We start from the raw sequence: 17,722 nt of genomic DNA on the forward strand, positions 1-17,722 counted from the left end.
AGATATAGCTTTTATCCCGAAGGTAAAAGGAATGGATAAACTTCGACTCATATGGCTTGTTCTACTACTTGTTGAATCATACACAAAGGCACTTTTTATAACATCGAGTTACCAATGCGTTTTTGTGCAATCAATGTATAACCAACTCATAGTAACAACTCATATCTCTAGGTTTGAAGAATATAAGATATTATCGTCTCATGATTCACTCGTGATAAAATCCATGAAGTGATTCAAATGAGCGTGGGTTGAATCCAATACTCAGAACTTATGAGCACTCATGAATGTTGTAGCAACTCTTGCTATGTCCACTATCTTGGACATCTACAAACCAGCTTCATGACAGTCTTGATTCATATCTACTTCCAGGATATGACCGACTGTGGATAGTTTGAATAACTTAGTCATTCAGAAAGAACGACCTAGTTATTCTGGAAGTCAAAACATGCAAAGTGAAATACAAGAATAATCGAATCCAATATGGTCTCAGAACTTATGAATATAAATAAAAACACCTTTTATTTATCACCATATTGATTACCCATCATTCATTGCATACTGTTTCAAACTATCAACTTTATACTTGAATTAAAACAATAGTTGTTCCATGCTCCGAGCATGTACACTATGTTTTCTAAACACTAGTCATGCCATACACCAAGTATGCACACTATGTTTGTCTAAACATTAGTTATGCCATACACCAAGTATGCACACTAAGTTTGTCTATAATCTTTACTCTGTGAAATAGATCGATTGAACATAGTTCCAATGATTCTCATTTCACAATCCTAAATCCTTACCGCAAATACAAGAATTCCAAATTCCTGCCATTTACCTAAATCTTGTTAGATTCTAAACTTATATGCGTTGATCCTCTTGTAATGATTATGCACAAAGTCACAAGACTTGTCAACAGACATTACAGAGTATTCCAATGGAGATCATTCCATGGAAACGAAGTCTCAAATTCAAAGTACATTGCTTTGAACATCCTTTTGCATTAAGTTTCCTAATCTTACACAGATTTAATGAATAACTTCCACCTATGGGAATATTTCCATATTCTCATTTTGACTATCACTTCTGAAAAAGAGTTGACTCTTTTCAGAATATGTCAAAATGGTCCTCTCCAAAATTTACACCATACTTCCAATTGTCCCTGAGCAACCAATCTTTGGTAAACCTTAGATTGTCCTCGACAATTGCTTAATCATTTTAGTCATATCCAATTCTAGACATTTTCCCTTCTTAATGCCCCAGGCATTTGGAAAAAATTTAGAAAGGATGAATATTATAGCACATGCAATCGATCCTATATCTGAAGCATATGGGACATGATTCATGATGTCTCACATAAATACATGATACTAGACCAGTCCTTTTGCTATAATATTTCTATTTGCCAAGTTCTCATCATTCAGATTATGAAAACGGATTCCGTAATCATAATCATATTTTAGAACGCAAATAATGGAATCATATATAGAATTTCCTTATGTTGAGCCATTCCAACACAAAATTCATATATATATCCTTGACTAAAGATGATTAAAACCTCAATCTAAGCTTTTAGAATTGAAATGAAGTATAATTTCCTCTCCCTTAATTATAGCAAAACACCTTTTCCAACTCCTGCAACTTCAAGAATTGAAACTTTGGTTTCTATAATTAACATTGCTAATTTGCAATACTTATCATAATTATCATGCTCCCACTAACATGATGGTTATTAGCATAACACTTATGCTCCCACTAGCTTTGACATGTACTCAGAAATCAGCTGGACTTCTAGAAACCAATATTTATTGACTTTCTTACCAAAGTGCAGACTTCTGATACGAGATGCTTTGATAAAACTATATCAAGATCATACACCTTTCCTTAGATAGCACACATGTGTGTATAAACAATTTCAAAACTATGAAAAGGGATGTCGTAATCATAGTCTCAATTGTTCAGACCTTTTCCATTTCTCACAATTCCATGTTAGTGTGCCGGTTAACCACACACACTCCACTAACGACTTTGAGAATGGAAATATCACAATTGCTATCTACCTAAAATCTACTTAGTGAAAGCGTTTCCTCACCATCATTTTCATGAATCGGAGAGAATCCTTATGACACTTAGATTTTATGGTGTATGTGTTCCTATCCATGTGAATTTGTCAAAAGACCATAATCACAAGACAAGGATAGTGACAAATCCAAACTCATATGGATTGAACTTGTGCAATCTTAACTTCTCGCCACCTGGCAGTACAGGGTCTGCCATTGCTTCCAAGTAGTTATGCAAACAATTGAGAACATGTAGAACTCAAATGTATCGCCAACTTTACTGGAATGAGCATAGAAATGTCAATATGTCAACATGATAAGGTTATAAACCTCATGTCGTGTGCTAGTGTCGTTATCAAGACAAACACTTCACACAATTGGCCTAAGTTGGTCTTTGTTTTATCCAAAACATCACAACTTACCAATTTCAAATGTACAAAAGTAGGACACTGTTACTCTTACATTTGATAAGTGTGATAAACCTTTCTTTAAGATATGTCACTCAACTTACAGTCTTGGAGTATGACTCTAAGACTTCTTTTTGGAACGAAGTATGACTCATCTTCTTGATTTAACCATTTCAGCAATTCTTGATTCCTCTTCTTAGCCATAGGAATGCACTAAGATTTCCTTAGAGGACTAATTGTGATATGGTATCTTAATCATTAAGATGATCACAAAACATGATACTAAAGTACTCTCCCATCTTTTAAGATTTGAGAAACTTGTATCCTTCTGCCTAATTTGATTCTTCTTATTCGCTTTGCCATACATTGAAATTTTTCCAATGTCTCAGAATTATACTTAAGCTTGTAAGTATAACCATATTTACTAAACTTTAGTAAATCATGACGAATAGTCTTATCAATATTTTGTAGTAGACTCTGACCAGTGCACAAGAATTTGTACTTGATCCCTTAGTCCTTCACTTGAGTCACATATATATGTGAACAAGCAACTAGACTTAATTTTTTTCAAAAAATGAAAATTCTCATTCATCATACTATAAAACTTGCATGATTCCAAGTTTCGGTCCAATTAAAAACTTGGGTGATGAGAATCTTTCCTTATTTAGTAAATTAGACATTACCACAAATGAAAGAAACAAATCCATTTTCCAATATTCCTATCAATGGAATCATATAAGCAACAAATTTTCACAAATGCCATTGTAAGGATACTTAGAATAAATAAAATCAAAAAATTTTCCTTTAATTTTAAAACTTTGCGGAAAAACTTATCCTTATAATGCAAAAGCATATGAAAAACTTGTTGTTATCTATTCCTAAGCAATATATCATAACTCCTAAGCAACAGCTCAAAATTCTGATCACCGAACCATGCGATCGAAATCCATCTTCGCGATCAGAATCAGCATATTCTTCCTTTAAGTTTCTTCACTTTTCTTTGATTCTTAAAACATCAACATGTGACCCAGTCACATCATGTAATAAGAATCTCAGAATAGAAACTTAACAGAGTTAGATAGTGGACTTTACCTGAAAAAGAGTCAAACTTCAGAATAGAAATTTAACAGAGTTAGATAGTGGACTTTATCATGAATCTGGCTCAACTCCTCAGGTAGCTCTAAACGGTATGCTACCTTACCCACTCTCACGGTCACCTTGAACGGACCTATGTATCGGGGCCCCAGCTTGCCCCTCTTCCTGAATCGGATCACTCCTTTCCAAGGAAATACCTTCAGGAGTACGAAGTCTCCAACCTGGAACTCGAGCTCGGATCGCCGCCTATCCGCATAACCCTTCTGGCAGCTTTGGGCGGTCAGTAACCTCTGTCTGACCTATTGTATCTGCTCAGTCGTCTTAAGCACTATCTCGGTGCTACCCATCACTCGCTACCCTACCTCTCCCCAACAGATGGGAGTCCGACACCTCCTCCCATATAAAAGCTCAAAGGGAGGCACACCAATACTCGAATGGTGGTTGTTGTTATAAGAAAACTCAGCCAAAGGTAGGTATGTATCCCAACTTCCACCGAAGTCCATGACACATGCTCGAAGCATGTCCTCAAGCCTCTGAATCGTCCGTTCACTCTGTCCATCTGTCTGGGGGTGGTAAGCAGTACTGAAGTGCAATCTCATACCCAACTCCTCATGGAACTTCTTCCAGAACCTAGAAGTGAAACGTACATCTCGGTCAGATACAATCGAGATCGCCACTCCATGTCGCGACACCACCTCTTTCACATATATCTCTGCCAGCCTCTCTGCAGAAGAGCTCTCACTGATGGCAAGGAAGTGAGCACTCTTCGTCAGCCGATCCACAATCACCCAAATTGCATCAACACCCCTCGCGGTCCTCGGCAATTTGGTGATGAAATCCATAGAAATCTGTTCCCACTTCCACTGGGGAACCTCTAGCCGCTGCAACTTGCCATGCGGACGCTGGTGTTCGGCCTTAACCCAGCGACAGGTCAAGCACCTCTCTACTACCCACGCAACATCCATCTTCATACAGGGCCACCAGTAGTCTCTCTTCAGGTCCAAATACATCTTAGTGGCCCCGGGGTGGATCGAGAATCTCGATCTATGTGCCTCCTCCATCAGAGTGCTATGTGCCCCACCCGTATACGACTCCCAAATCCGACCACGAAAGGTCATAAGTCCTCGGCTATCCGTCACAAACTCGGATACCTGTCCAATCACCCACTCCCTCTTGCAGTTCTCTGGTCTCACAGCCTCTGCGTGGGCCTCTCGAATGGTATCCAACACCAGAGTCATCACCGTCATCCTCATACATATATCCTGTGAATCTCATCATCGCTAACACTGATGCTCTCTGGAGTGTGGCGCGTACCCACCATGATATCTCTGAAACACAACATAAAAGAAATCAGAGACTAGTTCGAGTATACCCATACTCGATCACCCAATCCTACTTGTTCCTTATTATCCTATGGATTCTTACTTGGAATGCTCACTGATCCGGTGTTTCCAGTAGTACGGGCCCTATAGTACCTTCCACACCACATTAGTATTCACCCCAAGTCCTCCTCCTAGGATTCCAGTTCACAAGTACTCTACATCTCATCACACACAGGTCACTTTCCACTAGACCTTTCGTAAGCTCCTCTCTGCTACCTACTCACTCTCGTAGTAACTCATAGTAGCAGTAATCTCCTAGGCTAAGGCATCACAAATCAGGCCACTCTAGTCCTAGATATGAATACCTAGCCTACTCTAGCATGCATAGCATATCACATAATATCTCATAACACATAATGTAAGGGTATTTTGGGAAATCGTCGTTCGGGCGCTGGCTGATCGTACACACTGCTCTGTTCTGCTTTTCTCGAAAATCTTTTACTCTTTTTAGAAAAATTGTTTCTTTTATGAAAAACTTTCTCAAATCCTCAGTTTGAGTTCAGATACGCCCGAAGGTGCATCCGAATCCCTCAAACCAAGGCTCTGATACCAACTTGTAACGACATAAATTTTAAAACAATTTTTCATTTTTCAAATATAATAAAACTCATATAATATTCTCAAAATCTCATGTATCAATGTCATCACAATAAAACATATCCCAGAATCTCAAATACATAATACTTCATCAGTGTGTACAGATCATGCCGGCGCCTTCCCGCGATCCTCGCTAGTACCTGAAACACATATCACATAACACGGTAAGCATAAATGCTTAGTGAGTTCCCCAAAATACTACATACAACACATAAGCCACTCGAGGCTATAGCTCTACGAGACCTTCCGGTCAATGTGTCTCAGGGGCCTTCCGGTCCTACTCTGTCAACCATCCGGTCCGTACCATATTGACCTTCCGGTCCATACACTGCTGACCTTCCGGTCCATACCTTGTTGACCTTCCGGTCCATACACAGCTGACCTTCCGGTCCATATCATGCTACTCATAACATACATAACATATACATATCACATAGCAACATATATCACATACTCGTCATAGCACATAAGACCTTCCGGTCACACATAATTACCACTCTAGGTAGGGTATAGTGAGAAGACTCACCTCGTATGATGCCTAGTAAACTCTCGTGCTCGATATCCCCAATCTAGCTTCCGCCTATCAAAATGATAATATCTCTAATCAATACTCTCCCTTTATCCTCTTCTCTACAGAATGGGTAGAAGGCCATTCGACCCCTTCGTAGCCTTTCTTGAATCAGTTTGACCAAACCCTAAAGTCAACTGAAGTCAACTCCAGTCAACGGTCCAATTTTGACCAGACTCGTCGAGTCCATGCGTGTCCTCTGAATCCTCCTAAACCCTCACTCGACTCGTCGAGTTAACCTTTCTCACAACGTGTTACCACGGATCACGAATCGTGGTGAAACACAATCTGACTCGTCGAGTCCTCTCATGTACTCCGCGAGTTTCTTCCATGAGAATGCTCAAACGACCTACTGAGGTCAGATCTGTTTCTCTAACTTATAGATCTGACCTTCTAACACCCAAAAATCACGTAAAGGTCTGAACTTTACGTTCATGCATCGCACATATGGCTCTATTTGATGAAATAGCCCTAAAATTGAAGCCCTAGGCTCAATATTCTCATGTAACAGCATAAAGCTTGGTTGTTTGGACACTCTGGACCTCTCAAGGTCCAGTTCTGAAGTCTATTCCTCAATGGGACTTCACATGCTCCATATTCCAACTAAAGAAAGGGTAAAGAAACCCTAGATTCAATAGATCTACTATATACACGAAAATAGGCATGCATTCATACCTCAACAGCAACCTTTGGTGAAGTAATGGTAGGTCTGAGCTCCTCAATCAGCCTAGCTTGAATCCCCTCTCTTCTTCTTGCAAGAATGCACTAAAGATGATGCAATTAGCTCCTTTCCGCACTCTCTATGCTCTTCGGTTCGTTAGGGTTTCTCAAGTGGGTGTGTGGCCGCAATGAGGGCCATAAGGACCCTTAAATAGGGCACATGCCCAAAGATTTAGGGTTTCTGTCCACAGCGCGGACTCGTCAAGTCGACTCGCCGACTCGTCGAGTCCATTCATTAATCCTAGTCAGCAGTCGCGATCCTACTCGATGAGTTTAGGTGCCAACTCGTTGAGTCCCTCTCCTTGACTCAAAAATAAATACTCAATTTATGATACCTGGAAATTCGGATGTTACAATTCTCCCCCACTAGAATCAGACTTCGCCCTCGAAGTCTCGCTCTGCAAACAACTCTGGATGCTGCTCCCGCATCACCATCTCCGGCTCCCAAGTCATCTCCGATCATTTCCGATGTTGCCACTGGACCTGAACCAGAGGTACCTGCTTGTCCCTCAGAACCTTGATCTTCCGATCCAAGATCGCGATCGGCCTCTCAGTGTAATTCAGGCTCGCATCCACCTGAATATCCTCTAGCGGCACTACTCCCGTCTCATCGGCTATACACTTCCTCAACTGGGATACGTGGAATGTATCATGAATCTGGCTCAACTCCTCAGGTAGCTTTAAACGGTATGCTACCTTACCCACTCTCGCGGTCACCCTGAACGGACCTATGTATCGGGGCCCCAGCTTGCCCCTCTTCCTGAATCGGATCACTCCTTTCCAAGGAGATACCTTCAGGAGTACGAAGTCTCCAACCTGGAACTCGAGCTCGGATCGCCGCCTATCCGCATAACTCTTCTGGCAGCTCTGGGCGGTCAGTAACCTCTGTCTGACCTGTTGTATCTGCTCAGTCGTCTTAAGCACTATCTCAGTGCTACCCATCACTCACTGCCCTACCTCTCCCCAACAGATGGGAGTCCGACACCTCCTCCCATATAAAATCTCAAAGGGAGGCACACCAATACTCGAATGGTGGCTGTTGTTATAAGAAAACTCAGCCAAAGGTAGGTATGTATCCCAACTTCCACCGAAGTCCATGACACATGCTCGAAGCATGTCCTCAAGCGTCTGAATCGTCCGTTCACTCTGTCCATCTGTCTGGGGGTGGTAAGCAGTACTGAAGTGCAATCTCGTACCCAACTCCTCATGGAACTTCTTCCAGAACCTGGAAGTGAAACGTACATCTGGGTCAAATACAATCGAGATCGGCACTCCATGCCGCGACACCACCTCTCTCACATATATCTCTGCCAGCCTCTCTGCAGAAGAGCTCTCACTGATGGCAAGGAAGTGAGCACTCTTCGTCAGCCGATCCACAATCACCTAAATTGTAACAACACCCCTCGCGGTCCTCGGCAATTTGGTGATGAAATCCATAGAAATATGTTCCCACTTCCACTGGGGAACCTCTAGCGGCTGCAACTTGCCATGCGGACGCTGGTGTTCGGCCTTAACCCAGCGACAGGTCAAGCACCTCTCTACTACCCACGCAACATCCCTCTTCATACAGGGCCACCAGTAGTCTCTCTTTAGGTCCAAATACATCTTAGTGGCCCCGAGGTGGATCGAGAATCTCGATCTATGTGCCTCCTCCATCAGAGTGCTACGTGCCCCACCCATATACGACACCCAAATCCGACCACAAAAGGTCATAAGTCATCGGCTATCCGTCACAAACTCGGATACTTGTCCAATCACCCACTCCCTCTTGCGGTTCTCTGGTCTCACAGCCTCTGCGTGGGCCTCTCGAATGGTATCCAACACCGGAGTCATCACCGTCATCCTCATACATATATCTCGAATCGGGGCACTCTCCGCCCTACGGCTCAGAGCATCTGCTACCACGTTAGCCTTGCCCGGGTGGTACAGGATCTCACAGTCGCAATCCTTCACCACATCCAACCATCTCCTCTGGCGCATATTCAAGTTGGGCTGATCCATTATATACTTCAAACTCTTGTGGTCCATGTATATGGTACACCGAACCCCATACAAATAATGGCGCCATATCTTGAGGGCGAACACCACTGCCCCCAACTCCAAATCGTGGGTGGGATACCTCGTCTCATGAGGCTTCAGCTGCCTCGATGCGTAAGCTATCACGTGCCCTCTCATGAAACATCCGCGTGATCACCGTCATAGACTCCGTCCCCTGCTTGAGGGACAAGAACTCTTGGGCCAAAGGTTCCCTCTCCACCGGGGGAACATACTCGTCACTGAACATAGTCGTGAACCTCTCCCACGTCACCGCGGTAAGCTTTGCAGGAGTAAAATCTTCCGTCACAAACTTCCACCAGTCCTTCGCTCCCAAGCGAAGCTGGTTCAGTGCGAACCGTACTCTCAAATGTTCCGGACAGGAACAAGTGTAGAAACATCCCTCAACATCAGAGATCCACCTCATTGCGGCTATCGGATCCTGTGTCCCATCAAACGCTGGTGGCTTGGTGTTGCTGAACTCCCGGTACAGCAACGAGTCACCCCCCTGTGGCCTAGCAGCGGCAACGGCTGCGGTGGCCGCAGCAACAGCAGCATCGGTAAGAGCAGCTTACCTCTCGTCAAATGTCTCAATCAGCGTGGTCTTGATAGACCCAAACATCTCTGGTATCTTAGCTCGAATGACTGCAGCCACCTCATCATGAATCATCCTGTGAATCTCATCATCGCTAACACCGATGCTCTCTGGAGTGTGGCGCGTACCCACCATGATATCTCTGAAACACAACATAAAAGAAATCAGAGACAAGTTCGAGTATACTCGTATCAATGTCATCACAATAAAACATATCCCAGAATCTCAAATACATAATACTTCATCAGTGTGTACAGATCATGTCGGCGCCTTCCCGCGATCCTCGCTAGTACCTGAAACACATATCACATAACACGGTAAGCATAAATGCTTAGTGAGTTCCCCAAAATACTACATACAACACATAAGCCACTCGAGGCTATAGCTCTACGAGACCTTCCGGTCAATGTGTCTCAGGGGCCTTCCGGTCCTACTCTGTCGACCTTCCGGTCCATACCATATTGACCTTCCGGTCCATACACTGCTGACCTTCCGGTCCATACCCTGTTGACCTTCCGGTCCATACACTGCTGACCTTTCGGTCCATATCATGCTACTCATAACATACATAACATATACATATCACATAGCAAAATATATCAAATACTCGTCATAGCACATAAGACCTTCCGGTCACACATAATTACCACTCTAGGTAGGGTATAGTGAGAAGACTCACCTCGTATGATGCCTAGTAAACTCTCGTGCTCGATATCCCCAATCTAGCTTCCGCCTATCAAAATGATAATATCAGAATGGGTAGAAGGTCATTCTACCCCTCCATAGCCTTTCTTGAATCAGTTTGACCAAACCCTAAGGTCAACTGAAGTCAACTCCAGTCAATGGTCCAATTTTGACCAGACTCGCCAAGTGCACTAAAGTGACTCGGCGAGTCCATGTGTGTCCTCTGAATCCTCCTAAACCCTCACTCGACTCGTCGAGTTAACCTTTCTCACAACGTCTTACCACGGATCACGAATCGTGGTGCAACACAATCCGACTCGTCGAGTCCTCTCATGGACTCGGCGAGTTTCTTCCATGAGAATGCTCAAACGACCTACTGAGGTCAGATCTGTTTCTCTAACTTATAGATCTGACCTTGTAACACCCAAAAATCACGTAAAGGTCTGAACTTTACGTTCATGCATCGCACATATGGCTCTATTTGATGAAATAGCCCTAAAAATGGAGTCCTAGGCTCAATATTCTCATGTAACAGCATAAAGCTTGGTTGTTGGGACACTCTGGACCTCTCAAGGTCCAGATCTGAAGTCTATTCCACAATGGGACTTCACATGCTCCATATTCCAACTAAATAAATGGTAAAGAAACCCTAGATTCAAGAGATCTACTATATACACGAAAATAGGCATGGATTCATACCTCAATAGCAACCTTTGGTGAAGTAATGGTAGGTCTGAGCTCCTCAATCAGCCTAACTTGAATCCTCTCTCTTCTTCTTGCAAGAATGCACTAAAGATGATGCAATTAGCTCCTTCACTCACTGTCTATGCTCTCTGGTTCGTTAGGTTTTCTCAAGTGGGTGTGTGGCCGCAATGAGGGCCATAAAGACCCTTAAATAGGGCACATGCCCGAAGATTTAGGGTTTCTGTCCACAGCGCGGACCCGTCGAGTCGACTCGCCGACTCGTCGAGTCCATTCATTAGTCCTAGTCAGCAGTCGCGATCCTACTCGACGAGTTTAGGCCCCAACTCGTCGAGTCGATCTCCTTGACTCAAAAATAAATACTCAATTTATGATACCTGGAAATCCGGATGTTACATTTTACTAGATATCCAATGTTACCATTGTCAATGTCCATTGGGAAGTTGATCTCCTAAATTTGCTTTACTAGTCCTCAAACCATTGCTGATTCAGCAGCACCAAGCAAATAGATAAGATCATTAAGGGTCATGTCATAGTCTGTTTCGTAGTGGTCCCAAAGGAACTCACTATGTGACTTAGAAAGTGATTGAACATCCAACTTCCTTAAGACTTTGACACCCAACTCTCCCGGCTTGTCAATATGTGACTTCATCTCCAAGATGCGATCACACATAGACCTTGCTTGCCAATAGGGCTTGAGTGACCTTGAACTTGTGGTTTAGAAAGAATAATTGGAGGAGGTGGAGGAAGTGGAGTTCCAAGAGATTTGGGAAGATCATAAATGTCTAAACTAGACATCTTTTGGGAGATATTCAAGATAGTTGATCTAAAGTCCTTAATATAACACCCAATATGAAATATTAAGGCTAGGACCCAACACAATATTTTATAACTTGGAAGAGGGATGCCGTAATCCAGTCTATAAAATATTTGAAGGTAGGTGAATGACGATTCACCAATTTCCACCATGAAAAACGAAATAATTTATGAGGTTTTAATTGGTTTTGAAACTCCTAGATTCTTTTGAGATTCATTGAACTTTTCAATGGCATGTTTCAATCTCGATTGTGCCCTTCAGGTTTTGTGACTGGGATGTCGAGGATCACAAAACAAGGTGTAAAGTAACCATGCAAATTACTTGGTACTCTTAAATGTTTATCACTCAACCGATGTGCCGGTTAACCACACACGCTCCATCGACCTATGATAAACTCTAAGAAACCCTTTGCCTACTTTGTTAAAACTAGTTAGTGTGCCGGTTAACCACACATGCTCCACTAACAGCTCAGACAAAGTGCAAAGTGTAATTTCATGGATTAGCACCTTATTCACATTTTCCTAAAGTAATTAAGATTGGGAATTTATAAAAGGTTTAGTTACTTTATATTTATCATTAATAATTTTAATGAAGGGAGAATTCTAGTCCTTGTCCTACTCGTTCGGCTAACGACCCTCCACCAGTCAAGAAAGCGGTGGGTGTGAGTGGACACCCATTAAACTGCCATTTTATAGGCAGTAACCTTATACCCCCTTATAGACCGGCTTCGTGAATGAGGCCTACTAATGGTAAGATGACTTCCTCTTATACATATATATATTATTAACTTATAATATTATAAAGTATAAGGGTTGAATTTTAACTTTTAAAATCCTAAGGGCTTAATTTTGAATTAAAGTATTCATGAAAGAAAACTTTTCAAATTCCAAAACTTGAGGGAAAGTTTTGAAACTATTCAAAACTATTCAATTCCATAACTTATGTGTTTAAAGTAGTTTTAATTCAAAAAACTCTTCAAGTTCCATAACTTGAGGACAAGTTATGGAAGACTTTAAACTATTAAAAGAATATGACTCTTCTTTATTCATAACCTATGGAATATATATGAGTTTTATGAATCATAAATGTGACTTTTCATATAACTTGAGGACAAGTTACAAAACCACATTTTAGAACCAACTCTTAGATTAATTTGGATTGAAAACAACAATTTCACATAACTTTTCTATTAATCTAAGCAACTCATAAGAACAAAATAATTCAATCAAACTTTTTCATGTAATTAGCCTAACCATTAAACTAATACAAAACATGAATCTATTGGTAATTATCTTTGAAATTGGATTAGCATGAACATTACCACATCAAAAACAAGTTTATAAGTTGAAAAACAGCTTAGGGTAATGTTCCTAGTCCAATTCCAGCCAAAACAGTCGAAGATATGCTGTCTGGGGGTCCAACTCGTCGAGTGCATGAACCAACTCGGTGAGTTGGATGAGTTTAGCCTTGGACTCGTCGAGTCCCTTCATGGACTCGGCGAGTCTGTTGGGCAGACAGCACAAAACTTTGATTTTTCAGCCATTTTTGCAAGTATAACAAGAAAACAAGCCTAAGCTCTGATACCACTGTTGGGTTTTGAGCATTCAAACACTCCTATAGTGTACATGCAACCCTAAATACCTTGGATCTATGTTTTCTCTATTATACATGCAAATATGAATATTCCAAGGTATTACCCTATCTAGCATACAATCTTTGATACTTGGGTAATAAAACAAGTTAGAAGACATACCTTTTTATGTAACTTGATTCCTTGATGCTTAAGAGCCGAGTTCCCCAAGTGTGACACCTCAAATGGTTCACACAACATCAAATACACTTGGAATAACTTAGAGATAAATGAACCACTTCATGAAATCGGCTAGCCCTTACCATTCCATCATAGTCTTCTCATGGTGGCCGATTTTGACAAGAATAAGATGCTTATATAGTGTGTCACAATTAGGGTTACACCATGTAAACCCTAATTGTCATGGCCTTTCATTTCCATGATCCATGGGTACAAAAACACCATGGAGCATCATATGGGATTTAGCCCAACTTGATAATCCATGGAGCATTAGCCGACCATACAAGTATGGATGATTTACACAATCAACCCATATATTTAATTAGTCTCCTTTAGATCACTTAATTAATTCCAAATTAATTCTTGATCAATACTAATTAAATAATCTTATTAATATATTAGAACTTATAATATATTAACAAACCTTAAGTGTTATTTCTCTCATTTTAGTCTATCCAAATGCATGATGCCATGCAACCCAAATGGACCATCCCAATCGGGTCAAGTACGTACCAATTATAGTTGTGGACTTAGACACTAATCCAACACATCATTCCACTCGAAAAGTTCGCGTGCCAGCCCAAAACCGAAAAACAACATTTTGAGCCCCTAAACAGTCCCGAATGGCCGAAAATAACATCGTCGGTGATCACGAAGTGATTTATAGTTTTAGCATATACATACAATGTGCGAATTTCGTCCAATTTGGGGACTACATCATTCCACTGGCAAAGTTCGCGCGCCAGCCCAAAACCGAAAAACGACATTTTGAGCCCCTAAACAGTCCCGAATGGCCGAAATAACATCGTCGGTGATCACAAAGTGATTTATAGTTTTAGCATATACATAAGATGTGCGAATTTCGTCAAATTCGGAGACTGCATCATTCCACTCGAACAGTTCGCGCGCCAGCCTAAAACCGAAAAACGACTTTTTGAGCCCCTAAACAGTCCCGAATGGCCGAAATAACATCGTCGGTGATCAGGAAGTGATTTATAGTTTTTGCATATACATAAGATGTGCGAATTTCGCCCAATTCCGATACTGCATGTCACAACTAGCATTTTTGCTAGGAAATTCTATTCTCGTGTAATCATTCAACTATTATAAAACATATACTCTAAGCAAATATCACTCAGTACTCATTTTAATTCACCTTTCATGTTCATCAAAGAGTCTGAAAACCCTAAGAACCCCGCTTTGAGTCCATATTAGACTAGGATTTCCTTGTTGGGCCTAATGGACCCAATTCACAAATCTATAACATTTTGGACCATTTGGGCCTAGAATGATTCATTCTAACCCTAATGGGCCTTATTGGGCCATAGCTAATCCAATTAACCTTAGTGAGCCATAAACCCATTCCTTTATTCTATTTGGGCCGTAAGTGTTTCCAAGGGCCCAATGGTCCGAAAATTTTATGATTAGGTTCCGAAAATCCTAACTAAAGTTTATTGGGCTCAAACTATTCCATTCCTACCTTTTTGTCCCAAACTCTTGGCCCAACACCATTTAACAAAAAAAAATGAAAAATGAAATGGAGGGGGGTTGACTTTAGAGGTGTCACCTCCATATTGTTCACCATGTAACAATGCATGGTCTCACATATTTCCATGCAAAATCACCTCATCCTTCTCTCCCCTCTCTCCTTGATATCTCGGCCGAGAGCTAAGCACACACACACACACATACACACTCTTCTAAACACTTTCCAAGCACTCTCCAAACACTCTCAAAGAATCTTCTCCTTTCTCCAAGATCTCGAAAATTGGCTAGAGTTCTAAGGATCTTCATCAAGTCATTCCAATCTTTGGTAAGTTATTGTCAAACACAAGTATCTTCTTTCATCTTAACATGAAAAACTCCTTCTTACATAGTTTTATTCCATGATCACACCTTAGAAGCTTCATAAGTTCGAGATCCACTTCAAGGTGTTGCTAGGACCAAAATCCTTTCCATTCTTTCTTCAAAAACCGAAACATCAAGCAAAGGTGAGCTTTATACCCCCTTTTTTTCGGTTTTTACATGGTTTTTGGGGGAGAATACAAGTAAAATGTGTAGATCTATGTGTTATATGCATGTCTTGTGTGATTTCTTAGTTTATTTTGTAAAAATATGTTAGATCTTAGCAATACTCGACATCCTAAGTAACATTGGGTTAATATCCATGAACTAATACACCTTATACATCATATTATCAAGTTAAAAGTGTTATATGTTCAAGATACAAAAATTTACGGCAAAAATCTTGTTAAGGGTCAAAATTGTCAAGAAAACAAAAGATAAGGGTAAAAAGTGACATTTATGTTTTTATTGGGACCAAATAGGTCCTACATGTATAAAAAGGGATTTTTATGTTAAACATACTTTCCAAAGGGCCAAAAATGTAAATTTGACCTTAATGGTCCAAACATTTGGGCCTCACGGTTTTGGGCCCAAATTTGCGAAACAAATGAAGTTTTGGGACTAAAAATGTTATTTGGCCAAAGTTTGAGTCAAAAATGTAAATAAACCAAATTTAGGGGTGAAAATAACAATTATTTCTAAATTGGACCAAAAATGTAACTTTTATCAAACTTGGGCCGAAAGTGTAAATTTTTACAAACAAGGGGCTGAAAATGCAATTTTCTGAAAAACTGGGCCTTAAGTGTCAAAATATATATTTTTGGACTAAAACCGTGAATTTCTAGACATTGGGACAAAATTACAAATTTTTACAAATTATGGACTAAAGTGTCATTTTTACAAAACTTTGGGCGTTAATTGAAAATTTTGAAACTTACCGACCAAGAACATCGTTTTCACAAAAGAGGACTTTTTATATTCAATTCAGTAAATCTCGAACTAAAACAAATGACGAAATGATAATAAATGGACGTAATACAACGATAACAAATTTATTGGGCCTAATATTCACGTTGCATGGCCAATGGGCCTTAAGGGCCCATTTAAGTGTATATCGAGCCCAATATTTTCCATGACATGTTTATTGGGCCTTGCGACCCATTTACATGTTAATATGGGCCTGAACTATGGGTCACATGTTTGTTGGGCCTTGGTGGTCCACTTACATGCCTATTGGGCCCAAATTACCCACTTACATGTTAATGGGGCTTTGTGACCCAGTTACATGCTAATTGGGCTTGGACTGAAATTCACATGCTTAGTAGATAGTATCTATACCTTTACATAACTATTGAACGTTGTATACGTATAAATGTACCTTTGGATGGATAACGCATAACATACATGTAAACATTAAACATAGTACGCAAGGTTGAGAATCTAGTGAGACGTGTCGGGTGGCACATTGAGTGTACAGTCGTAGCTTGTAGTTATAATCAGAGTCTCCTGGAGGGAGAGCAAGAGTTTGTGTATAGATCTATACGGGGTGACCCCCCACACCTTAGCTGTTCGCTACAGCTATACTAGGCCAGTCTAGGGCGACAAAACCTTGAGCAAATACCGGCATTTGGAAAAATGTTAAGACAGGCAACCTTGAGCAACCGCTCATATAGAGATTCCAATACCAATTTAACATTTCAGAGATTAACCCTTCGATTGTGTCAATACAAAACAACTTAGTTAACGATACAAGAACCTCGACATTATAACCAATCAGAAAATATCGGATTTTCTGGGGGAATACTAATATTCAATCATCACTTACTTACAATATAAAGAAATCTAAACTACATTCATATATGTTACTACTACGAAATTCACACATGCATCTATACTTGATTTTCACATCATTTTCAGACACTTTACAGAAAATATAGGATTTTATGAGTTTTTACAAAGGATACAAAGACTTTTATTAAAACATACTTATGAACTCACCAACGTTATATATTTTGACCGTTTTCAAAATAACTTGTATTCTCAGGTAATCGTTAAGCAGGAAGATTTCCAAGTATGCATGGTTTTATTTTATGTAACATCGCTCCTCGTACTATTAATACTTTGAACTTATGTAATTTATAACAATGTACTTGATGTGAACAATGCTGGTTGTTATATGTAATGTTGGTGATTAATGTGTTATGTTTCATGTATATCCATTGTGATGATAATTCAATTGTTAGTCACACGAGCACCCGGACGTTTCCGCCGTCTGGTTCGGGGGTGTGACTGGTTGGTATCAGAGCAATGTTTATAGTGAACTAGCATATCTAACCATACATGATATGCAACTATAAACACAATGGGACTAAATAACTCTGGATAAAACGAAAATTTCACACTTAT

This window comes from Lactuca virosa, chromosome 8 (genome assembly GCF_052849685.1).
Source record: "Lactuca virosa cultivar CGN04683 chromosome 8, Lactuca_virosa_CGN04683_v6, whole genome shotgun sequence".
Classification (NCBI taxonomy): domain Eukaryota; kingdom Viridiplantae; phylum Streptophyta; class Magnoliopsida; order Asterales; family Asteraceae; genus Lactuca; species Lactuca virosa.